We start from the raw sequence: 27009 nt of genomic DNA, 5'->3' as shown, positions 1-27009 counted from the left end.
TTTCATTGCTCTTAATTTACTTGCACCATCATATTTGCACATTTTTTTCTCCATAATTTCAGTTCTGTCTTATTCTTACGTTGTATATTTATTAGTATTTGGTTTTATTTTAATAAAAACATTTCTGAATTAATTTTATTCTCATTTTTTAAATGGTGCGGGGGATACATAGTACAGTGGGGGGTGGGGGTGGGGAGTGTATATTGTCCGTCTACATACCTGCCCAATAACCAATCAAGTCACTAAGCTATGAAGGCTAGGGTTGGACTAAATAAAAAGTGTGACCAATCATATAAGAACAGGAAAGTCACTGGGTAATGTCCCAATAGATGTCAGGGTTGTGGAAGTTTTTTTTTTTTAAATCAACCAATCAATGTTGTGATAAAAGACCAATGTAGAACTGCAGAGTTGTGCAGAGGTGTAAAATGCAAATGGTTCTTGAGGTGTGAATGTCTCCTTGAAAGAGCCTTGAGTGGATTATTTGCCATGGCAACAAATGGCTGTACTATGGAAGAATCCCTCAGCAAGATACATCCGAATTGGTATCAATCCGGAAGTATCCTAAGTTGGTGGAATTTGATATGTACGCTCAGTGGTACTTGTAGATACTTCCGAAAATCAGTGGTGTATACAGGAGTTTCCTAGTACAGATACACCTCTTTTCATGCAGTGCCTGTTTTGGCTGGGAGATGACCCTGTAGTTAGGATATAGCGGGCTGGGTAATGGATGGATGAATTTTATCTTCTACTAAACTTCAAAGTGTGCGACATATCTCTGAGCTGTCCTTTTTATTAGTTCTCTATGCTGTTCAGAAGAGAGCATATAATGTAACAGAATTGACTCCTTTCAGAACATTCTTCAGTAGATCTTTCAGATTTGCATTTGCCATTTTATTATGTTAAATTGAAGTTTAAAATATGAATATGTATTATGAGACATCTGGCATATATCTGGTTAGGTTGGAAAGTTAATAAAATATGCCGTGACTTTAATTTTAACCTAAGTGCTCAAGAGGGTCTTTTAAAGATAAAATTATGTACCAAACTGAGCCAAGGAAACCACGGCTTTCTTAACACAATTTTTATTAAAGATAAACCACAGTTCTTAAATATAATGTAATAATTTTAATAATTGCCCAACTAAAGCCTATCTTTACTTCATTGAAGTGTAATAAAACCAATCTGTGTTGATTTTCTGTTAGTTTTTTATATTGTGTATCTGTTCAAGTAATAAGGTTGTGAGATATTCATTTATTTTTCGTTCTTATTTTTATATTTTATTTCCTTCTTCTCTCTTTGGAATAGGGTTGCCTTACCTACTGCTGCCAGGTATCCCAATGCGCAGTAAAGCAAAAGAAGATTAAGAAGAGACATGATTGAACTGTTTAAAATTATGAGGGAAATTAGTACAGTTATTTTAAAATAACTTCATCAACAACATGGGGACACAGTTGGAAACTTGTTAAGAAAATATTTTGCACAAACATTAACAAGTTTTTCTATACACAGTAGGACTTTAGGGACTTTCAAAACTAGACTTTGTTTTTTTAGAAGAACTAAGTGGATAGGACTGGCGAGCTTTGCTGGACTGAGTGGTCTGCTCTCGTCTAGATTGTTCTAATGTTCTGTTCTCATTAGCACCACACTAAAAGTCATTGCTGTGACAAAAATCAAATCCTGGAGGCCCCAGGTATCTATACACCAAGTGTGTGGAAAGTGGATGTGAGGCAAACTGGTTAGTGTACAGGGGCACAGACCCTTTTGTGTTCCTGCCATTCACAGAGATTGGGTAATTTATACACCTACTCTCTACATTAAAAGTTCTGTTTCTTCTTTTTATTAAGTAAAGTAAATAAAATTCCTTTTTTATTTTAAGTGATTGTAGGATTAAATAAAATAAAACAGTGAAAAAAGTGTAGTGTATCTTGGTAATTTGGATGGTAGCCCTAGATTTCAAATTCCTGCATTTGTATAAAGTCGTACAGTGTGATATAATACAAAGAACGTCCTTGCTTAAAGTATAACTTTATCAATTATGTTCACCGATCCAATTAGATTCACAAAGTCGTTAAAATTAATTGAATACACATGAGGCTTACTGTACTTGTCCTTGAGGGAGCAAGAAACAAAATTTGCAGCCACACTATAATAAATTGTGCATAGAACATAATGTTTTTGTTCACACCACAAAATAACTTGTGCACATAATATACATATCTTGCTTGCATAATATATAGCTTGTGGCCATAACAGATATCTTACTCAAAAGAGCTATATTTAAAATAATAATTATTGTATTTAACCCTTAACTACTCGTACCATTTATCATCTCATAAGTACTTGTATGGTGTACTTTATGCACCAGTGTTAAAATGCAATTTATATGCACACTGTGAGGTTCTAATATAAAATATTGCAATAATTTAAAATTGTACATGCTTTAATCCAATCCAATACCATATTACAGAATAGTATGACACTGTCTAGGACTATCTAAAAATAAACCTAATCCACTTCTCCAGCAATCATTTGTTACCGGTCACACTTTCATGTATGCACATGTATCACATTTCACTTCAGTTGTTGAATGTTCTTTGCAGACAAAGTTATTTTCATACATACGTAAGTACCAGGGCAGTGTACCACTTGCACCATATGGAACTTGCAACTTTACTCATAAAACCAGCTGGGGGCACACTGGAGGGAAACCATTCAACAAAGTACTTGTGGTGACTCAAGCTGAGGATAGATGGTTGATGCTGTCAGTAGTTTCAAATAAAAAGATGTCGGACAAAAATAATTGAAATTGATGTACAAAATACACCAGCGCGAGTAGTTAAGGGCTAAAAGAGATAGCATTGAATTTTTAGGATACATATTGCATTAAAACTGGAACACAATAAATATTGCATAATAAATATTGCATTTAAACAAGACAATATTGAACTTAATTTAAACTCAATAGCAATGCAATGAAAAATAAGCTGTATGTTTGTCTGCTTCATGCCACATAACCGTTAAGCACCCAGGTACAGTGAATAGCTTTAAGCTGAATACTGAATAGGGCACATTTTATTAAGTTAATGTCCAGTACCAATTGACACAATCACCTTACAAATCCTAAATCTACTTTTAAGGCACTGTAGAAAGGCATCCTGTTCAATGTCTAAAATCTTTCAGCATTTTCCTGTCTAAATAGGAAGAAATGTGTGGTGACACTTTAATGTTTTTTATTACTAATAGGACTTGTCCAGTTGCTACTGTTGTTTGAAAGTGAAAGGTTCACTACTGTAGGGAATTTATTTAGTCCTAGACAAGTACAGCTAGACAGGAGGAATTTAAAAAATTTGTGACTACATAAGACAAACAGAAAGCTTTACAGCCTCTAAAATTCATAATATGTTTTGTGGAAAAGTAAAAGCTTCTCTGACTGCAGTTATGTACTGATCAAAGAGATGGTTTTTATTATTATTAAAAAAGTACTTTTACTTTTTGTACTTGAGTACCTTTGAAAGCAGATACTTTTTTACTTTCACTCAGCTGCTTTTTAATTGAAATACTTTTTACTTCAGTGAAAGTTAAAATTAGCCAAAATACTACTTTTACTCAAGTATCATTTCTGAGTACTCTTTACAACTCTGACCACAGCATTAGAATTCTAAAGTCAAATACTAAAAGATACAGAGGAAGCTAAGAAGAACAATGTAAGAACAGAAGACCAGATCAATGTTTCCCATTTTATTTCCTTTTCCCTCTGCATCTTCAACAGATGTGTAGGTTCCCTAAAATTCCTGGGATTGCTAAAAAATATAAATGAACACATCATTACTATGAACACGGAGAGAAAGCTAATAAGCTTTTAGCTCAACAAATCCACAAGCAAGAAGTTTGCAGTGCAATCCCAGTAATCACCAACACGAATGGAGATGAAATCATTGACCATAAAAATATAATGCACACATTTAGAGACTACTATAAATCTTTATATTCTACTGAGTTTAAAGAAGACAACACACAATCTAATGCATTTCTGGATACATTACAGATATCACAAATACTTTTAGTGCTGAGGAACTGGATAAACCTCTGACGCTATCAGAATTACTAGATGCTATAAAGTCACTTCATGGTGGGAAATCAGCAGGCCCAGATGGCTACCCTGTAGAATTTTATATGAAATTCTCCACTCAGTTAGCTCCCCTCTTATTAGTAACATTTGCAGAAGCTAGAGACAATCAAATTCTACCTCAAACTTTTCGTCAAACATTAATCACCGTCTTTCCTAAACAAAATAAGGACTTGTCACAATGTGCATCATACAGACCAATTTCACTTCTGAATAATGATGTTAAGTTACTCTCAAGAATCATAGCTAGAAGGATGGAGAAAGTGCTGCCTTCGGTAATATCACAAGATCAAACTGGATTTATTAAAGGCCAACACTTATCTTCCAATCTTCGATGCCTGTTTAATGTAATATATTCACCAGCAAAGTCAAACACCCCAGAGATATTATCATTGGATGCAGAAAAAGCATTTGACATGATTGAATGAAACTACCTTTTCACTACATTAGAGAAATTTGGGTTTGGCCCGAACATCTGTGCATGGATCAAATTACTGTATACTAATCCAGAAGCTTCAGTTTGTATTAATAACATTTGTTCAGACTACAGTGGAACCTCGGTTCACGAACGTCTCGGTTCACGTACAGCTCAATTCACGACCAAAAAGTTCACCAAACTTTTGCCTCGGTTCACAACCACACACTCGGTATACAAACATGGCAGTTTCCCTTTCGGTATGTGTGCGCGTGTTGCATTTTTCTTGGTCAGACTGCTTGCCTGCTGCAGAGAGAGAGGGAGAGAGAGAGAAAGAGAGAGCGAGCCACGTGCCTGCTGGGGAGGGGGAGGGGGAGATTGCTGCACATGTTTACTTGCCTGTCTGCCTGCCTGTGCCGGGGGGGTGGAGTTGGGGGATGGTTCACGTGCATGTACTGCCTGCCTTCTGCCAAAGGGGGGGTGGGGTACAGCTGAGAGAGAAAGAGAGAGAGAGAGAGAGCGAGCAAGCCACTCCCTGTTCATTGTTCTCAGTCAGACGTGCGTGCTTTACCTGCACTCTCTTTGTGCTCTACAGTATTTTGTGTGCTTTTGCAGTTAACTATGGCTTCTAAGCAAGTGAAGAGTGGTGAGAAGAAAGTTTTGAAGAAAATTGAAATCAAAGTAAAGAAAGAAATTATTGAAAAGTTTGAGCGTGGCATTAGTGTTACTGATCTTGCCGCCGAGAACAAGAAGTCAAAATCTACGATTTCAACTATTGTAAAGCAGAAAGAATCTATTAAAGCAGCTGATATTGCAAAAGGAGTTACAGCGTTAACCAGGTAGAGGCTTCAAGTGCTGGAAGAGGTCGAAAAACTGTTTACCAGTTTACTCATTTACCAATTTGAGAACCCTTGTGCTTTCAAGCAGGACAATGTAAACAAAGCCAGACTGCCAGTAATGTGGAGGGCAAACACGAAGGGTTGGGTCACAAGAACTTTCATTTTGGAATGGCTGCATGAGGCTTTCGCTCCCACCAGCTAAACAGCTAAAAACACCATAAACCCAAGAAATCACAAGAGAGAAAACACCTGAAGGAAAACACTTCATGCCAGAACTTGACTCATGCAAGGTTAGTTTTCTTGGTTGCCTCTGCCTGGTTAACGCTGTAACTCCTTTTGCAATATCAGCGGCTTTAATAGATTCTTTCTGCTTTAGAATAGTTGAAATCAATAATTTCTTTCTTTACTTTGATTTCAATTTTCTTCAAAACTTTTTTCTCACCACTCTTCACTTGCTTAGAAGCCATAGTTAACTGCAAAAGCACATGAAATACTGTAGAGTACAAAGAGAGTGCGGGTAAAGCATGCACGTCTGACTGAGAACAATGAACAGGGAGCGGCTTGCTCACTCGCTCTCTTTCTCTTTCTCCCTCAGCTGTACCCCACCCCCCCTTTGGCAGAAGGCAGGCAGTACATGCACGTGAACCATCCCCCAACTCCACCCCCCCGGGCACAGGCAGGCAGACAGGCAGGCAGGCAAACATGTGCAGCAATCTCCCTCTCCCCCTCCCCAGCAGGCACGTGGCTCGCTCGCTCTCTCTCTCTCTCTCTCTCTGCAGCAGACAGGCAGTCTGACCGAGAACAATGCAATACGCACGCACAAACCGAAAGGGAAACTGGCTTGTTCGTATACCGAGTGTGTGGTTGTGAACCGAAGCAAAAGTTTGGCGAACTTTTTGGTCGTGAAACCGAGTTGTACATGAATTGAGACGTTTGTGAACCAAGGACAACATCTTTGCATCCTATGAACAATTACATTCCAAATGTAACTTTCCAGATACACATTTCTTTCACTATATTCAAATTAGGAACTTTGTTAAACAGAACCTGGCTTATTTTCCACATCTCGCACCTTCCTCCATGCTGGAAAAAGTATTGCTCAATTTCGAGGACTTAGACACCATTTCTGCAATATATAAAATTATTTTACAGTCCCTCCCTTTCAAAGACAGTGTACTTTCAGATGGGTTTAAAGTGGACAGTGTACTTTCAGATGGGTTTAAAGTGGAGAAGGACAAACAAACAGTTTTGGCATGCAGACTTATTTTGCTAAATTGGAAGAATCTATCTCTCCTCTTTTAAGTCAGTGGGAAACTGATGTTTTATACTATTTGAAATTGGAAAAAATCAAATTCTCAGTTATAGGATCTGTGCAGAACTTTTTCAAAACCTGGCAGGATCTAATCAATAATATTTTAGAATAAGAAGGAGTAATTCTCTCTGCATTTCTTTTTCTTCTCCATTCATCTCTATTGCCCTATTAAACTCATCAATATAGGTATGCTTACAAGCTTTAAGTATTACTCCGTTGGCCATGATCTCTTCCTCATTGGTGGGGTTCGATTTGTTTTCAATCCTATTTTTTGTAAAAATTGATCTATTTGTATGGAATGATTACAATAAAATGAACAAAATAAAAAAATAATAAAATAATATATATATTATACAACTTACAACAATTAAAGTTTAATTACCATCAAAATACTCCTCTTGAGATATAATACACTTGTTTCTGTGCTTTTTCCATTCCTGGAAACATTTCACTGCTTCTTTTTTTTTTTTACTGTGTCTGGAGCCTATTGTAGTTTTTCCCTATATTTCTAACATGGTAGCAAATTGTCATCCCTTAAATCTCAATTTCATTTTTGGGAACAAAAAAATTCATAGGGTGTGAGATCGGGTGAATCCGGGAGATGTAGCACAAACACCATGTCAGTTTGTTCAAAAACTATTTGACCGGCAATGAGGTGTGTGTAGGTGAGCTGTTGTATTGAAGTGGTGGGTACAGGTACGCTTTTATTGTGCAAAATGCAGTTTTGAGTACTCTATTGCTCTAGATGTTTTTTTCCACAGGCACCTCAGCAGTTCGATGTTGTTTATTATCTTTGTTTAAGGGGAAACTCTTTATTAACAGGTCCATTAATGTCGACAAACATGAGCATCATTGTCTTGATGTTCAATATGACCTGACGTGCTTTTTTTTGGCTTGTAGAAAAAAAAGTCACACACATGACTGTAGATTATATGTCATCTATGCACATTATGATCTGCTCTGCACAATGCCACTTGGCAGACTGATTAACATGCAATACCTAATGGCATAATTGATAATTACACCCTACTCCCGTATTATTGACAGATTCTGGGAAATTTTGGGTCTGCCCTCATAATAATTGTGATGGGTTAAGCCAAAGGTAAACTTCTGGGGAAAATAGGGGTCACGTTTATGTCTACCAGTACTTCTTTCTTTAAAATAATATTTGTATGTTTTTGGAAAACTTGCTGATTACAAACCTTTCTTTGAGGGTTCGCTGGATCCCTTTGAGGTTGCTGGATATCATACCTGGCCTGTACACTGTGTGAGATGTGGCCGGCTTGTCATCCCGGCCAATACCCCCAGGCCACCAGATGGAGCCCTCCCTGCAGTATGGAGGTGCTCCGAAGACCAGCAGGGAATCATGGACGCTGTAGTTTTTATCCTCAGCCCTGCTGGATACCTCAGGGGCCGCAAGAGGGTGCTGCAGGGAGGACTGAGGACTCATTTGTGCCCTATGACCCGGAAGTTCGTCATAGGAAGAGCGACGGGCTTCCAGGATGAAGAAAAGAACTTATACCTGAAGTGATTGAGAGGCACATGGACTGGGGATGGAAAATACTTCTAGGTCAGGAGATATAAAAGGACTGTGGGAGCTCCCAGACGGCGAGCTGAGCTGGGTGGAAGGGTGGCAACGCGTCTGGGAGCTGGAGGATTGTTTATTGATTGTATTATTGTGGTTTATGAGTATTGTGGAGGAGAGGGTGCTTTGTGCACTGTGGCAATTAAATAAAGTCAGAATTTGGACTTTTACCTGGTGTCTGGAGTCGTGGACAGGGGTTCAAGGGAGCGAGAGCGCCCCTATCTGCCACACAGCTTAAAATTTAGTTTTCTAGCAGTATTCACATGTTAAGTTAAGTTACTGCAAGTCAAAAATAAAATTCTCAATGTTACTTTAAAACCCATGTTGTTATGGTTTCCCACAAGGGATGGCCATTAATAAAATCTTCATTAAAGCATATCCACCAAATAAATATTTATTAAACAATAATTAAGAGGTAAAGGTTAATTGAACACAGAAGTTACACAGAAGACAGAGGCAGGTAATCAAAAAACATAACAGTAATTAAGTAAAGGCTGACAACTAGGAAAAGAACAGAAAATTCTAAATAAATATGTTAAAGGTAGAAAGTAGGTAAACAAAAAATATTACTGGTAATAATCTGTAACCCATAGGGATACTACTCTCACTACAGATGTATTAGTGCTATGTCAAGTTTTGCAAGTGCAGACATTTCAAGAAAACACTTCAGATGTTAAACATTAGAGAGTAGCGTTCCAGTATGTTACAGCAGGTCAACAATATATAGCACTTCTATTTTTGACGGACATTGTGTCTAAGACAATCATCTGATTCCAGATCAGTATTATCAACAAATATCCAGAATGTTCAAATGTGGTTCAAATGCATCCCAAATTAATGGTTTGTGAGAGAGGAGTGAGCAGATAAGTGTAGCAGGATTCAAGTGAAAGTTGCAGACTACAAAGAAAAGGCAACCCCACAATCAGTTGAAACAACAGAGCTCTACTTTGGATTGACTGACAAAGATAGTTGCTCTTTCTATGCAAATCCCAGTTTATTTCTAGGAATCTCCAATACAGGTGATCCATGGAAGAAACAGTGCACAGGCAAGGAGAATCCATTTACATAACATTTATTAGGGAATCTGATAAATAATTTTGACAGATACTACAGAAGTTTCACCCATTTCTCTAGTATGGAATCATTTCCACTTAGAACCCCCATCAGATATTGATGCATCATTAACAGAAGGCAATAATGCATTTTTTCTTGTTTGCCATTTCATGTTTACGCATCTCATCCATTAAAATGGGAGATAACAGCTTATGCCCAATCTATTGTTGGGCTGTCCATAGACACTTTGCTACACCCAAGATGGAAAAACCCAAATATGTCAGAAAGGCTAAGACTGACAGGTCATATTAGAGTGTGTATCCCTTCCTACATATCAGTACACCATGTGCATGACACCCTATTTTCAGTGTTCAATGTCTTCATGTTCATAGTTGAGATATATACGTAAGATTTAGAATATGTAATATGAATAAATGTATACAGTGGTGTGAAAAACTATTTGCCCCCATCCTGATTTCTTATTCTTCTGCATGTTTGTCACACAAAATGTTTCTGATTATCAAACACATTTAACCATTAGTCAAATATAACACAAGTAAACACAAAATGCAGTTTTTAAATGATGGTTTTTATTATTTAGGGAGAAAAAAAAATCCAAACCTACATGGCCCTGTGTGAAAAAGTAATTGCCCCCTGAACCTAATAACTGGTTGGGCCACCCTTAGCAGCAAGAACTGCAATCAAGCGTTTGCGATAACTTGCAATGAGTCTTTTACAGCGCTCTGGAGGAATTTTGGCCCACTCATCTTTGCAGAATTGTTGTAATTCAGCTTTATTTGAGGGTTTTCTAGCATGAACCGCCTTTTTAAGGTCATGCCATAGCATCTCAATTGGATTCAGGTCAGGACTTTGACTAGGCCACTCCAAAGTCTTCATTTTGTTTTTCTTCAGCCATTCAGAGGTGGATTTGCTGGTGTGTTTTGGATCATTGTCCTGTTGCAGCACCCAAGATCACTTCAGCTTGAGTTGACGAACAGATGGCCGGACATTCTCCTTCAGGATTTTTTGGTAGACAGTAGAATTCATGGTTCCATCTATCACAGCAAGCCTTCCAGGTCCTGAAGCAGCAAAACAACCCCAGACCATCACACTACCACCACCATATTTTACTGTTGGTATGATGTTCTTTTTCTAAAATGCTGTGTTCCTTTTACACCAGATGTAACCGGACATTCGTCTTCCAAAAAGTTCAACTTTTGTCTCATCAGTCCACAAGGTATTTTCCCAAAAGTCTTGGCAATCATTGAGATGTTTCTTAGCAAAATTGAGACGTGCCCTAATGTTCTTTTTGCTTAACAGTGGTTTGCGTCTTGGAAATCTGCCATGCAGGCCGTTTTTGCCCAGTCTCTTTCTTATGGTGGAGTCGTGAACACTGACCTTAATTGAGGCAAGTGAGGCCTGCAGTTCTTTAGACGTTGTCCTGGGGTCTATTGTGACCTCTCGGATTAGTCGTCTCTGCGCTCTTGGGGTAATTTTGGTCAGCCGGCCACTCCTGGGAAGGTTCACCACTGTTCCATGTTTTTGCCATTTGTAGATAATGGCTCTCACTGTGGTTCGCTGGAGTCCCAAAGCTTTAGAAATGGCTTTATAACCTTTACCAGACTGATCGATCTCAATTACTTCTGTTCTCATTTGTTCCTGAATTTCTTTGGCTCTTGGCATGATGTCTAGCTTTTGAGGTGCTTTTGGTCTACTTCTCTGTCTCAGGCAGCTCCTATTTAAGTGAGTTCTTGATTGAAACAGGTGTGGCAGTAATCAGGCCTGGGGCTACGGAAATTGAACTCAGGTGTGATACACCACAGTTAGGTTATTTTTGAACAAGGGGGCAATTACTTTTTCACACAGGGCCATGTAGGTTTGGATTTTTTTTTCTCCCTAAATAATAAAAACCATCATTTAAAAACTGCATTTTGTGTTTACTTGTGTTATATTTGACTAATGGTTAAATGTGTTTGATGATCAGAAACATTTTGTGTGACAAACATGCAAAAGAATAAGAAATCAGGAAGGGGGCAAATAGTTTTTCATACCACTGTATGTTGCTAAATGTATTTATTACAACTTCCATTTATACAGAACCACAGTTTCAGGATCAAACTGTCATCATCAACAGCAGCAGGTATCTTCTACAAAGGATTTGTGGAAGCTTCAGGACCTTTGTGTTAGTGAGACATCAAGGGTCCACAATTCCGTTACTGATGTCACTGTGGAGGTGAAAAGAAGCTTTGCCAGAGTTTGACATGAACATCCACTTGAGCAAGAGCAAGATATACTTGGATACTTAATAATGGCTTATAAACTATATTAAGATTGCTGTCACAAAATTTTCTAAAATGGTCTGGATCAAAAACAAATAAGTTCTTAGATTTTAGATTGAATAACACATTCAAATAAGAATTTCACTTTACACAATTTACACACAACATAAATGACCAAATAAGCTTTATGATGATTTTCGCTGCAAAATGCACGGAAATTCATTGTAATCAAATTTTAAAAAATTACTTTTTTGTTGTGACCAAAATACAATGGAGATCACTGCCAATTTAACTGTCAATCAGTCATTATCCAACCCACTATATCCTAACACAGAGTCACAAGGGTCTGCTGGAGCCAGTCCCAGCCAGCACAGGGCGCAAGGCAGGAACAAACCTTGGACCGGGCACCAGCCCACTGCGGGGGAAAACACACACACACACCAAGCACACACTAGGGACAATTTAGGATCGCCAATGCTCCTAACCTGCATGTCTTTGGACTGTGGGAGAAAACCGGAGCACCCAGAGGAAACCCACGCAGACACGGGGAGAACATGAAGACTCCATGCAGGGAGGATCTGGGAGATGAACCCACTGCGAGGCAGCAGCGCTACCACTGTGCCACTGTGCTGCCCCAGCAAAATTAGTACTGATGCAAATATTCAAAGATGGAGCTGGAAGAAACCCTTTTTGGACATTCAATTCCAGATGCAGCCAAATGTCAGTACCAAGATCCTCATGTGAACTGGAATATGGAGTGTTTTCATACGTCACCAGTGTAACCAGCTGGCACAGTTGTTACATGTGTTAGGGAATTACCGTCTTGATATTCTGGTCATTAATGAACTAGGATGTACGCGAATTGGAAAATTAACTAGTGAAAGAGCAATGATTTTGTTTTTGGGTAAATGACTCACAACATACAGTACATGCAAACATACAAATTCTAACTGCATGATTCTACTCAAGACATACAGTATGAAGACGATGATCTTCCAAATATATGGTCCAACCAAAGACTTTGGGAGGAAACCCACACAGACACGGGGAGAACATGCAAACTCCACGCAGGGAAGCGAACCCAGGTCTCCTGACTGCGGGGCAGTAGCACTACCACTGCACCACCATGTAAACTGTTACAAGTTTATTTAATATATATTAATCAAATAAGTTTTGTTTCACCTGATATAGAAAATTTCCCATAACTATGATCATTATTTAAATATCCTTGTTGAGCAAATTTAACATACAGAAAGAAATTATCTATCAGCATTGTTTATTACAAAACTTATCTAGCAGCCAAGTTTTTGAAATAAATAAACACATTTTCAGTTGAAAACTGCATTAGATTTCTGAATCTTAGCAATATACGGTGGAGCATCCATCCATTTCCTTAACTTTATACACAAATCTGCAACGAACCAATGTAAGTTTGTGTGAACAGTCATGCACAGTGAAGGGCTGGTGGTTAATTAAATATCATGTTTTCTCTTATATTTGATGTTACCAAATTTTTATGATGGAAAAAGGAAGCTGATTATTCAGAAAATATATGGATGAATCAAGTTACTTATACTTTAATTGGAATAGTTGCAGACTTTAACCAATGCCATTTTTGTTTCATTTTGACCAGTTATTCTCAGCATGAAAGATAAAGAATGTGAGAAATGTGCAGTAAATATTATGTACAAATATGGGTAAAATGTATCTGTGACAGCTTTTTGACTTTTTCACAGTTGCTCAGTGGAAGTATTGAATAATGTTGCATATATTCCTTCACATAGATATTTTATTTTTGTTGTTTACTGGTCTTCCAGAATCTGAAAGAGGTAACTGAAGTAGATACACATAAAAGGAAAAAAAACCTGAAGGATTCTTTATCTTGTCAGTTCAACTAAAGGCAAAAATATAGTATTTCAGTTGCATTCTACTGCAAAGTGTCTCCCTAGCTCATTACTAATGTTTACTTCTAATATTTTAAACCCAATTATCTTATTAAAATTCTTTTCCAGTGTCCCTTCTGAATAAACTTTTTTGATTATGAATTTCTGCACAGGAATTGTATACCAGTCACAATGGGTACCATGTTTAATAATAAAGCACGCAATCACAGCACCTTCTGAAAATGTAATGCTGAAATATTTCCAACTTTTTTTGTTATTAGCTTTAATTAATTTTGAGTTTTTGTTTGCATGCATATGAGGCTTTTTCTATTTCACAAAAGGTACTACTGTATATTAAGGAAATTCTAATAAATGAGGATAAAATTGTGTTGGAATGACTAGTGCTGTGTCTTCACAATTCCAGGTAACTGAACTTTAATCCTGGTGACTGTATGTATGGAGATCATGCACTGTTATATTTTCTGGGTAACTTGCTTTCTTCCTGTAAGTTGTATTCATGTAATTTGAAAGGCAATATCTGAAAATGCATAAAGGGAATAATATATGTCAGAACAGTATTATTGTGCTTATTTATTTAATAATACTGAAGGTCAATGCAGCTAATTAACTTTATTAAGTGATAGACTGTAGTCTCTCTTTGTCTTTAAACCTGTAGCTTATTTAACACAATTAATAACAGAAGAAATATATTCGACAACCCTGTTTTAATACAGTATGTTTATAATGTTTAATTGGCACCCAACTCATTTATTTTCTTTGTTTTATTGATTTCTGTTTATTTTAAAAATTAAAAGAACTTTTCAGAATGGTGTCCAGATATTATGCAGAAGCTCATACTACTGCTCCTCCTGATTTAGAGGAATCAATTACTGTAAAGTAGAATGGGAATTTATATAAGTAACTCCAAGCACAGTGGGATAAGACTAAAGGCCAGATCCAGGACACAGTGGAAGGATCATGTCTTATAACTGTTCTAAGACTGCTTGGGTATTGCTCAAGAAGGGTTTGAGTGTACTTCCTGCACTAAATGGCATACTGAATGGAATCAAGAGAAGGATACAAAACATATAAAGTAGCCAAGGTCAAAACTAGGAGATAAAGAAATGAGAAGTTATACTTAGTGACAAAACAAGAAAGTCAAAAACCCAGGAATTCATGCAGTTTGGGACAGAAATGAAAGCTGAAGGATGTGTTCAGAAAGAACAGATAAAGAGTTTGCTAGCAGATATCAATTACAATAATCAAATCAAAAGCAAAAATGACTATTCTTTGTTCTCCAAAACCCCAAAAATGTTGTTTCAAATATTTTTTAAACTAATAATGAGTTTTCAAAAAATTAAAAAAAAAACACCATGGACCACATGTATAACACTGTGCATAGAATTCGCACTATAACATGGCGTAAGCACAAAAGTGGGACTGTGCGTACACACAGAAAAATCCAGATGCAGGAATCTGTGCATACGCAAACATCCACGTTCTTCCGCTACATAAATCCCGATCAGCTTGAAAGTAACGCTCGTGCACACGCCTGCTGTCCTGCCCCAACTCCTCCCAGAATTACGCCTCTTTGAATATGCAAATCATTATAAATAGCCCTTAAGCTCAGCCTTCTGTGAAAAGACAATAGGAAAAGCGCGGGGGAAAATATAAGAATTTCAGGGAATACCAAGCGGAGGCAAGGAAAAACGTACTATTTGTTGGTTTAAACAGTGGTATAATCAACAAAAGGAAGTTGAGCGAGTGACAGAGTGTCAGAGAAACTTGAAAGCTCAAGTTCACAAAGTCGCACAGTGCCCAAAATAAAAAAGAAGTTGTCACATATCAAAGCCACCGTGAAAAGGCGAGTTGTAGCCCACCGTCTGAGTGTCATATGAAAGCTTATTAGGGTACAGAGAAAAAAAATAAGGCACACTTTGGGAAAAAAGCACGAAATTTCAACTTTAATCTCTAAATTTCAACTTTAATCACGTAGTTTATATTGTCATTAAAGTAGAACATTATAAACTTCATCTTAAAATCGTTTAATTTACTAGTTTCTCAAATCCCATCGTAAATAAAGTAGCAGGTTAAATGCTTTGTTTTGTATTTGATCTTCTATGTGCTCTATGTGTGTGAATCACTATGTGCTTCCGCGCTTTCTCGTTCTCCGACAGGACACAGAATCCATTACACTCATAATATTACAGCTCTCTCTGAATAATTAAAATACTGAGATGTATACGTGATATCTTTTTCATGATGATAGGAATGAAAGCAAGTTATTAAACATGGGAACACGGTGGCGCAGCGATTGTGCAGAACCTTCGATGAAATTATTGCAGCAGTACTGTCTGTTTCCTGTCCTTACTTTTCTTTCCCCAAATACCCAATCGCCACACAATCAGCTCTATAATAGACCTTAAGCCATCAGTAAGCTTACAACGACGATTCCTCAAAACTTTTAAGGAACATTGAAATATCTTCATAGTACATGTTTAATTATTCTATCCATCTATCCTTCCAGTGTCGTGCCAGCCCAGCAAGAATACAGCACAAGGTAGGATCAATCCATGAACTAGCTAGCTCTGCTGCATCGTGTCCTCACATGTTTAATTATTAACAATACAGATTATTTAAATGAAGTTAAAGTTTTATCTGTATAATATAATCAACATATTTTTCTGCATTTCATCTTAAAAATGATATCGTCATCATATGTAAATACAATACTAGTGCAAGTTTACAGTGAGTTGATTGTACTTATAAGTACAAACAGTTCTACAAGGAGCACTTGATGGACTGATTGATTGTGTTTACTATTTCTGAACCGCGAGGTCTGTACTGGAAAGTCTCTGAAGCGTTTTTCTGTGGCTGAGGCAGCGTGTGCTTGATGCTGTATCCCGATAATTCTCTTTCCGATCAGCTGCTGCTGTGATTCCCCACTCAGATACAATGATATAAATACTCCGAGTGGTGCAGTGAGAGTAATATGGAAAAAGATGATCCGCTGTGGCAACCCTTAACGGGAGCAGCTGAAAGAAGAAAAAGAAGGTGCAGTGACAGTAACAACGCTAAAGCAGTTATGGTATTTGGAATACTGTGGCTATTCCCTGGACCATTATATTGTTACAGGTTAAATACAATCAGATGCACTACACTAATAAACAATATGCGGTTAGTTTCAATGTATTTATAAAGCCGCGTCAGGAATGTGGATCTAAGAAAGAAAAGGTAACCACACAGGAACAGTAGCACTGCTTTTGTGCTGGATGCCGCCAGTCTGCAAACTTCCGTACGACAGGGTATGAGGTACCATAGAAATGTGCGTGGCTTTATGCCAAGGTTAGGTTTTATACATCGCGCTTTGAACATGGAAACGTTCGTATGCAACATTTCTGTGCATATGCACCATTTATACATGAGGCCCCATTTCATGACATGGCTCCCCCCCTAAGGTACAGCCTCCAAATGCATTCAGTCTCGCTATGCAAGGGTTTTGCAGAAGTTTATCAGTACTATTGAGGCATGTACATGATCTGCTCTAAACCAAGTGTGATCCTTGGGACTATAGTCTTGCCAGTAGATAAAATATTTCACCATGGAACCAGTGTCAAGAAACCAAACTTTTTTGTACTTCATACTTGAACTACAGGAGGAGAGAATTTTGTTTTGCAATACAGGCTGCTATAAACAACTTTCAGTGGTGACATATGAAATGTGGAATGCAGGTTAAAGTGGACACACATTGTTTTTAATCTAATAAGATCCAATATACTTAGGAATTCACAGTATACCAAAGAATACCTGATTTATCCTTTGTGTTTGATCATTATTCTCCCGATGTTAACCCCAAGTCAAATGTATTTCACAACCCATTATTTTGCAAATGATACTAATTGGGGACTATGAAACACAATTATCGAAGAAGGAGAAGCATATAATCGATGTTCCTTTTTAATAAATTCTAGAAAAACGCAGTACCTATGACACTTGAAGTTTCTAGAAATAACATGGTTTTGTATGACCAACTGTTGTGTTTGCAAAGAATGACTTGCATTTATAATGCTCATGTTGTATGGTTGACCTCCACTTGTTATGCCTTTTGTTTTGCGATTGAAATATATGATTTTCAGTTTATCAGTTGGCTTGTGCAATGCACTTTACTGTCAGTGCCATATGCATGCACAGCCATTGTCTTCCTGTGTGCTCTGGCTAGTGCTCGCACCAACCCTTGTGGTTTCATGTGCAACCATTGTCTTCCTTCCTAGGGCACGTGCTTGCACTGTTGCTTGCTATGTCCCTTCCCTTGCAGCCGCTTGTTTCCAGTCAATCATGGTGCACCGCTGCAGTTCTGCTTGCCGTGAGAAGGACCTGAGGCTGAACTTTATGACTAAGATATCTCATACGACCAATTCATGGCCTATGTTCCGTATATCACAGCATAAGCTCTTAATTAAGATCAAGATCAAACTGCAAGGCCCAGTGGTTTGCAAGTTTTAATATGGCAGACAGACAACTCTTGCCATTTTATATGTATTAATATCTGTAAGCTCGCTGGCCAATTTCAGTTTCTTCAATGAGATGAAACTGACACATTTAGAGAACTGATAAGCCACTACTAAAACAGTTGTATTGCCTTGCAGATTAGGTAAATCAGTTATGAAATCTATTGATATTTGCTGCCAGAAATAGTTAGGAGAAGAGCTTTGCGCAGTTACAAAGTTTACATGGTAAAATGTAATATATATATTTTTAACATTCTATTTAATTGGGAGGCACTGAGATGCTTAAACATGTGGGGTGATCGTGTCCATTCTAGCACTTTTGTCCTTAATTCGGGCAGCACATAATGTTTCCCTCAGGGAAGCTGTTTAATTCAGGAATTTATGGCTGACTTACAACCTACTGTACATCCTCATTTGCAACATTTTCAAGATAATTAACAAGGGCAACACCAAGTTATTCATTGGGAGATATCTCCACTGGCTCTGCAGAAGTCTCATCTGGATTGTAAAGTCTGGAGATACATCCTTCTTTCCATTTTTACTTTCTGCATTATATGTTATGGTAAAATCAAAACAACAAATAAATAAAGACCAATTGGCTTGTCTGGCATTTAGTGTCTTAGCTGTCTTAAGGTAAACTAGATTTTAATGATCAGTAAATATTTTAATGAGATATTTGGGTCCCTTGAGTCAATGTCTCCACTCTTCTAGTGCAAGTTCAATTGCTAGTAATTTTCGGTTTCCTGCATCATAATTCTGCTGGGGAGCCATTTTTTTCAAAACAAAGTAAAAGGATGCATCTTACAAGAATCATGAAATTCCAGTAAAAGGACTGTGCTAACCCCTATACTAGAAGCATTTACTTCAACAATAAATTAATGGGTCAGGATGTCTTAAAATTGGGGCAGTTGTGAATTATCTCTTCAACTCATTAAATGCTGCCTGGGCTTCATGCATTAAGGAAAATGCCTTATGTATCTACTTTGTAAGTGATATAATGGGAAAGATAATTGTACTGAAGTTCTTAATTAACCATTAATAATAATTTTCAAATCCCACAAAGTTTTGAACCTGCCTTAAGCACTTCCAGTTAAGTGTTAATGTAACTTTTGTTGGATCCAAAGACAAATCTGTACAAGTGATTTAATATTCCAAAATAAAATTCTGTCTTTATGAATTTTGTATTTGCATGTTGAATCTTTAGATCGTCATATCATCAGTACAGATGACAACAGAGTCACAGAAAATGTCATTTACAAAGACTTGATATACTGCATTAGCCAATCCATAGGGCATTACCCTATAATTGTAGTGTCTATTAGCAGCATTAAAAGCAGTTTTTCATTCACTCCTCTCTCTAATATGAATTAAGTTGTAAGCCTAATGTACATCTTAATGCTGTAGATTCAGCCACTTGCTTTTTTAACAAGGAAGAGAAGAAAGAAATTGGATAGTTATTTTTCACTCTACTTTTATTTAGTTCCCGTAGTCAATACGCCCCCATCTTTCTTTTCGTTGAAGAAAAAAACTCACACTGATAGGACTATTGGACAGAGCAATAAAATCATTTTGTAAATTTCCTTTAATATAAGTGTCAATTGCTTTACTTTCAGGCTTAGAAAAGGTATGCATTTTTCCATTTAGAATTGAGGCATTGTGTAAGAAATAAATTGAACAATCATACTGTCAATGTGGGGGCAATAATAAAGATTTCTGCTTATGAAACACACCTTGATAGTCCTTGTAATCACTAGAAAGAATTTCTGCATATTTGCTGCAAAAAACAGACAACATGATCTGCCTTTAATAATTTTCTTCACAGACGTGGTTCCAGTGAATAATTTGTTTAATATGTCAGTCTTTAATAGGACTGTGTCACTGCAATTAAGAAAAATCCAATATTATTTAGGGAATGAATGAAGGAATGACAAAAAATCCCATTGCTTCTTCACGCAGTGAAGAAAAAAAATGTAATTGGCTGGATTATGTTTTCTAAAATTCTGTTTGAGTCAATGTGCTGTCCTCCAACACCACTGATTTGTAATGAAACCTGAGCACTACTTAATTTATTTCTAATGCAATGTTAATAAAGTTTTATATAGCCCAAGTCAATCGATGCTGACATCTCATGACCCTGAATCATTATTGGGACTGCTAAAGAATTCTTGCAATTAGTTGTCACACCAAGGACAATGTTATCCATATTCTACAAAACACCTGAACTTCTGTATTCCCCCAGTAGTTATTATTTTTATGGCAGATACTTAAACCCTTTTTATGCATTTGAATCTCAGTAGTCACATCAATAATTTTATTTGATGAAGGAATCTAGTATATATTCCTTCCATCTTAGGATTCTACATGTTTCTGTGCTAACTGCACTAAATGACAGAAGTGTTAATGAACAATAGAATAAGGAGAAGGGAATAAAACATAAATTAGCCAAGGTAAAGACAAAAGCAAGATTTGAGAAAATGCAAGCTCAGTCCATGAATAGTATCTAGGAGGCATAGCAAAAAATAAAGTCAAAAATCAGGTAATCTGTGCAAACTGAGCCAAAAATTCCAGCTGTAAGATATGGTCAGACAGAATAGAAAAAGTTTCCTAGCCAGAGATCAATTATATTGCACTGAAATGATCAGTAAAGTTGTTGGGTTGTATGGCTACTGAAAGCTCCACGACAAAGATTTATATATCTGTCATGTTGATGATGTAAATGGTGAAACCTTCTGGGACACAGACCCATTCTTGTGTCTTGACCATGAAGGCACAAAATTGTGGTGCTTTCAAGAAAAACAAGACGCGGTTGCAGGAGAATATGATTTAATTTTAACAGTGTAAAAATTAAGAAAATAGAAATATAGCTACTAGCTCTAAGACCACCCAAACAGTGTGTGAAATATTTTATAAAACCAAGGATTACTTTAAAAAAATGAAAAACAACCACCAGATCATGATATGAGGAAGCTGCTGGGGATAAAGAGACCTGCTTAGGCTTGTTGCCACTCTCACAAAGAAAAGCAGAACGAAAATGATGATGCCGATTATGTTTCTAGAAGTAAACTATGCTTTTTTATTAATCTGACTGAATCCTTCTTTCCACAGGCTTAAAAATTTAAATTGTTGTTGAGTTCTCTTAGGATTTTAAAAATGTACCTACTTGGCTGACACCTTTACCCAAGGCGAGTTACAACATTTATGTTGTAAATGTTTACATTTCTTTTGGTTTTCCAGTTGGGGTACAGGCAGGTCAAGTGACTTGCACACGCAATGTCAGTAGCAGGCTTTAAACCCACAACCTCAGGGTTTGAAATCCAAAGACTGAACCACTACACCACATTGCTTGCCTTTTCAAATGGCCATGGGCATAGCAGTGCAATCAGTTTCAAAATTATCCTGCTTCCGTATAAATGAATAAATGCTTTAGCATTCACTGCTTTTTTGTATTTATTAATGACATATGTTATTTATTAGAACTACTCACTTAAATTTAACTGGCAAATTCTTAAAAAACTGTACATATCAATTATGTCTGGAAATCACTGAGATATATCATCTCCCATAATAACACCAGATCCATCAACCACCAATTCAAATTCAAACATTGAGTATGGGTGTCTCAGAATTGGGACTGGTGTAAACATTTTTTTTGTTTTTTTTTTCAGTTGCATAAATTCTGTATGAACATATACAATATGTTCTTTAAAATTTTGGGATAGTATCTTTTGGGCTGGTCTATTGATTTAAATTTTTGTAGAAACTTTTTATCCAGACAATTAGATTTACATTTTGTAAAATTCATACTTTTCCAGTTTTGCAAACATTTCCTAATCGCAGTGTCAAAGGTACTGGATAAGCTAGAATCATCAATAGAAACACATTAAAATGATTCACACAAAAGATGCAAAATATGTGAATAGCAAAACACTGATGTGCTGACATTATTGCTAATCAATAGTAAATGACAAAGCAGTAATAATGTAGCAATAATAAAGGTAATCCTCAAATCATCTCCATCCTAAATTCAAATAAAAATATAATGTAAAAATTGTGGATTGCCTAGCTCATTAGTTGCTAACATTCAGTCCTTAGGACCTCAGGTGGCTGCAGGTTTTTGCCCCAATCCATTTATTTCCTTAATTGGACTCCTACCTCAATTAAGTTAGCTGTTATTTTTAAGTTTCTATGTTTATTACAACCATCTGGAAATTACAAACTAGTTGTGTAATATTTTTACTGAATGATGCAGGAATTTATATGTGAAAGATGGATAAGAGTTCTTAATTTTTCTTTTCAAAATATACATTTTTTAAATTTTGTAATTACCGTATATACTTGTGTATAAATCGGGCCTTGAAACCCAAAAAATCAATCATAAAATCAGACCCCGACTTATACGCCCGTTCAAAAATATGACACTAATTATTATTATTCTTCTTGCTTCCTTCAATCTCGCACCAGTTTCTCAGACACATCGAATTTTTTTGTAGCAGCGCAGTTACCAATTTCTTTCACCACTTCAACGATTTTTAATTTAAAACCAGCTTCATATTTTCTTCTGATTGAATGCTCCATCATAGATAAGGGATGCTCTTACGATAAAGGTGTGTGAGATTCAAAACACAAAACAGTGCAGTAATAGTTTATCTGTCTGGAGCGGATCAACCGCTATAAAAAAGGGTTTACTGTATAACTGTGCGGAGAATATTTATAAACAGTGTGGGAGAGTTTCTAAGAGCTTAAAATACTGTATATAAAAATAACCATACAAACATATGGTCTCTACTTCGCGGATTTTCACCTATCGCGGGGGGTTCTGGAACGCAACCCCCACGATCGAGGAGGGATTACTGTATATAGTTTCTTAAAGAATTGATCTCTGGTTTTAAAAGTTCATTCAGATGCCCCTTGTGTGTGGTGCGGGTTGCGACCACATAATGTTTTTATTGCAAAGCTATATGTTCTAAGAAGGAAATACTATGTTCTTCATCTTGAATTTGATTTACTGGTTGCCTGAAGAAATAAACAATATAGCAAGTATTTGAACTGATGGTAAACAATTATTGCAGTTCATTTTATGTCTTTGGACAATATCCTTTTGATCTAATTGGTATTGTACAGAAGCACCAAAAGAAGCCTCCAGAGTATCTGATGTACAGTGGATTCCAGAACCTTTAAATGTCTAGTACCCCAGCAATAGTTTACCAAGTTTGGAGAAATCTGTGAAATGGGGGAAATTGGCATGACCAATATGAAAATCTGGTCATAGCTTTTGGATTGACAAATGCACCACCTGTTTTTCAAAATTTTTTACTAACATATTTCAGGGTACTTTAAGAATCTATTTTCTAGTTTACATTGTTAACACTCTAATTTTTTCAGCAAATAAAACTACATACAGTATTTAAACATGTTTACAAGGTTTTATCTTGTTTATGGTAGCCACTGGATAAAATTATAGAAATGTGCTCTGTTTTATTTTGAGGATATAAAATTTCTTCTTCAAAGTTATGAATGGACCAGGCCATAGAAAAGCAGTCCAGGATTGGAAATCACCTACCTCTCTCAAACAAGTAGAGTGTGATATGCCAATTATTATTGCAGATTTATTAAGAATTTCAGTGCAATCAAAAATCAAAAGGAAAAAATGTGTGAACAACAGACACCCAGGGAGCTTTTTAGCAGCTAAAGTAATTATTTGTAACAGCTCCAATTTTGCAATATGCAGACTGTGCTCTTCCTTTTAAGCTCCACATTGATGCCTCCAGTATCTGTCTGCAGGAGGTTTTTATCCCAGATGTCCCCTGCCTCAAAAAAGCTTTACCCATGCATCTTTTTCTTTACAAAGTTAAGACTAACTCAACAAAACTATTATGTAAGGAATGGAGAATTATTTTTATGAGATTAGTCTTAGAGGAATGGCGCCACTGGTTAAAAGGACTATTATTCATTTTCATTGAACATAAAAACCATTGTATACTGCTATACTGTGTATGGGTGGTATGACAAAACCACTTGACTTGACTAGTAGCATATTTAATGATTGCAAAAAAGATGGATGCTTATCAGACCCACTGGGCCTTATTCTTTAGCTAAGTTAATTTTGTAAATTCATATCATTCTCGTAAAAAGAATCTAAAAACTGACTCTTTGTCTGTGTAGTTTCATTGAATGTTTTGAGAGCAATAAGGAGGCAGAACAGATTTCACTGACAGATTTGTGGCTCTACTCTTTTTTCTTTGGTGATCTAATTGATAGAATTATTGCCTTTGGAGGGAATCAATCAATACCAGAAACCTAGCAAGTATAGAATTAGTTCCTGAGGGTGTTTTATTTATCCTGGAGTACTATGCTGGACTACTAAAATTACAAGAATTAATCACAAGATATATTTTTGAGGCCCTCTATGAGAAAAGACATCAAAGTTTATGTGTAGCGTTGTAATAGGTCCATGACTGCTGCCGGATGATGTTTTCGGCCATTTCAGCCACTTCCTGACAGACCATGAAATCTGTAAGTTTTTATTTGTGAATGCCATCATTTCCATAGATTCCCCAAGACAGTTATTTTAGATTGAGGTCATAAGGCAAGTTTCCAAATTTGCAAACATCTACTGTATGTGCCAAAGGTTGCATACAACTGAGTTTAACTCTAAGTTATCATTCACAGAACAACAACCACTTAAAGAGGTAAATCAAGAGCTAGAGACATGTTCAGGTAGATGTTAACCACTCTGATTGGGAAGAGCTCACTCCCTTCCCAGTCAGAGAGTCAAGAGTTTTAGTCCAGCAAATGGCATATCCACCTTTGAAAGTCAAAATAATTTTAAATTTGCACTCTTATCTCCTAAATTACTAAGCCCTCCTCTTCTTTGCCTAACAGAGCACTTGCAAAATATGAAAAATTATTGAATCTTTCTAAAATATAAATTTGATTATGCTTTTAAATTTTTTGTCGGCTTTGATATCTAGTGTGATGATTATTTGTTTTCAGACTTTTGTTAGTTTTATGCATGCTTTACCCTTTGCATTTTTCCTTCTTCCTTTTTTCCACTGCTGAAGAAAAATCTTCATGAGCAGATGCCACTTCTCCGATGATCATAACATTAGGAAGGTGTGTTGCTTGGGGTGTTTTCTATTGGCTTGTTTTCTTTAGAGTTATAATAAAAAAGTATTGCAAAAATATTGTTTAATTTAAAAAGACAGGAACTGTCAATTTTATTTAATTTCATAGTTATACAGTCTTAATTCAAAACCTATTTCTCAGTATTTTTAGTAATCAATATTACTGCAGAATAGAACATTTTGTCTAACATTTCACAAACACAACTAGTTGTCCTCAAGTATAATTATTTGGAAACTTTTATACTTAAGATTTTCAAAGTGGTTGCAATGACATAACCTGTAGGTCATGTTTGTGTATGTGATGTCATTATCTGGTGAATATGATGCCTGAACTACATATAATAAAATACAGTATAAACAAAAGTCAGCATGAAGTAAACAGTTTTATTTTGAGATGCATTTTAAACATATTCCTAAGTGCTCCATTAAGTACTGAAAATCAATGCTGTATACTGCATTCACATTACGGGGATTCTACAGTTAGCACAATAAAAAGGTTCTTAACGCCTTAAGGTACCCAATCCAGCCACAGGGGATGCACAAACCAGTGTTTTTCATTGTGCTGGTCTCAAGTCCATATAATTGGTGAGGGTTACGTCAAGAAAGGCATCCGGTGTAAAATTTTACCAAATTAATATGTGACAACAATACAGATTTTCATACCGGATCAGTTGAGGTCCGGGTTAATAACGCCCACCATCAGTACTGTTACACAACAGGGTACTGGCAGAAATTGGGCTACTGTTGACTGAAGAAAGAGAAGAAGAGGGGGGACACATTTCCGGAGGCAGGAGGAGAGGAGGAAGGTAAAGAGAGTGGAACTGAGGGTAGGAATTTTGAATGTTGGCAGTATGACTGGTAAGGGGAGAGAGTTGGCTAATGTGATGGAAAGAACGAAGGTTGATGTATTGTGTGTGCAAGAGACTAAATTGAAGGGAGTAAGGCCAGGTGGATCAGAGGTGGATTCAAATTGTTCTATCCATGTTTTTGGGAGGAAAGAATGGGGTAGGGGTTATTCTGAAGGAACAGTATGTCAGGAGTGTTTTGGAGGTGAAAAGAGTGTCAGACAGAGTGATGATTATGAAGGTGGAAATTGAAGGTGTGATGATGAATGTTATTGGTGCATATTCCATGTAAGTTGGGTGTGCAATGCATGAGAAAGAAGATTTGTGGATTGAGTTGGATGAGGTTATGGGTAGTGAACCCAAGGGACAGAGAGTGGTGATTGGAGTGGATTTCAATGTGTTGGTGAAGGGTGGGTATGGTGTCAAGGAGATAAATGAAGAAGATCAGATGACAGTGGATTTTGTGAAAAGGATGGACATGGCTGTGGTGAATATTTTAGGAAGTGGTAGGAACATAGGGTGATGTACAAGAGTGAAGGAAGATGCATACAGGTAAGATTATATCCTATGCAGGAGGGTCATTCTGGAGGAGATTGAAGTGGTGGCAAGGGAAAGTGTAGTTAGGCAGCATAGGATGGTGGTCTGCATGATGACATTGGAGATCAAGAAGAGGAGGAGAGTGAGGCCAGAGCCATGGATCACATGGTAGAAGTTGAAAAAGGAAGACTGCAAGGTTGAGTTTAGGGAGGAGGTAAGACAGACACTGGGTGACAGTGAAGAATTATCTGACAGCTGGGAAACTACAGCAGAAGTAGTAAGGGTGACAGCAAGAAGGGTGCTTGGCCTGACATCTGGACAGAGGAAGTAGGAAAAGGAAACCTGGTGGTGGAATGGGGAAGTACAGAAGAATATACAGATGAAGAGGTTGGAGAAGAAGTGGGATAGTTAGAGAGATGCAGAAAGTAGACAAGAGTACAAAGAGATAAGGCATAAAGTGAAGAGAGAGGTCTTGAGGCTAAAAAAGGCATATGATGAGTTGT

Source organism: Polypterus senegalus, chromosome 2, assembly GCF_016835505.1.
Source record: "Polypterus senegalus isolate Bchr_013 chromosome 2, ASM1683550v1, whole genome shotgun sequence".
Classification (NCBI taxonomy): Eukaryota; Metazoa; Chordata; class Cladistia; order Polypteriformes; family Polypteridae; genus Polypterus; species Polypterus senegalus.
The sequence above is the reverse complement of the archived record's forward strand: the minus strand, read 5'-3'. Positions refer to the sequence as shown.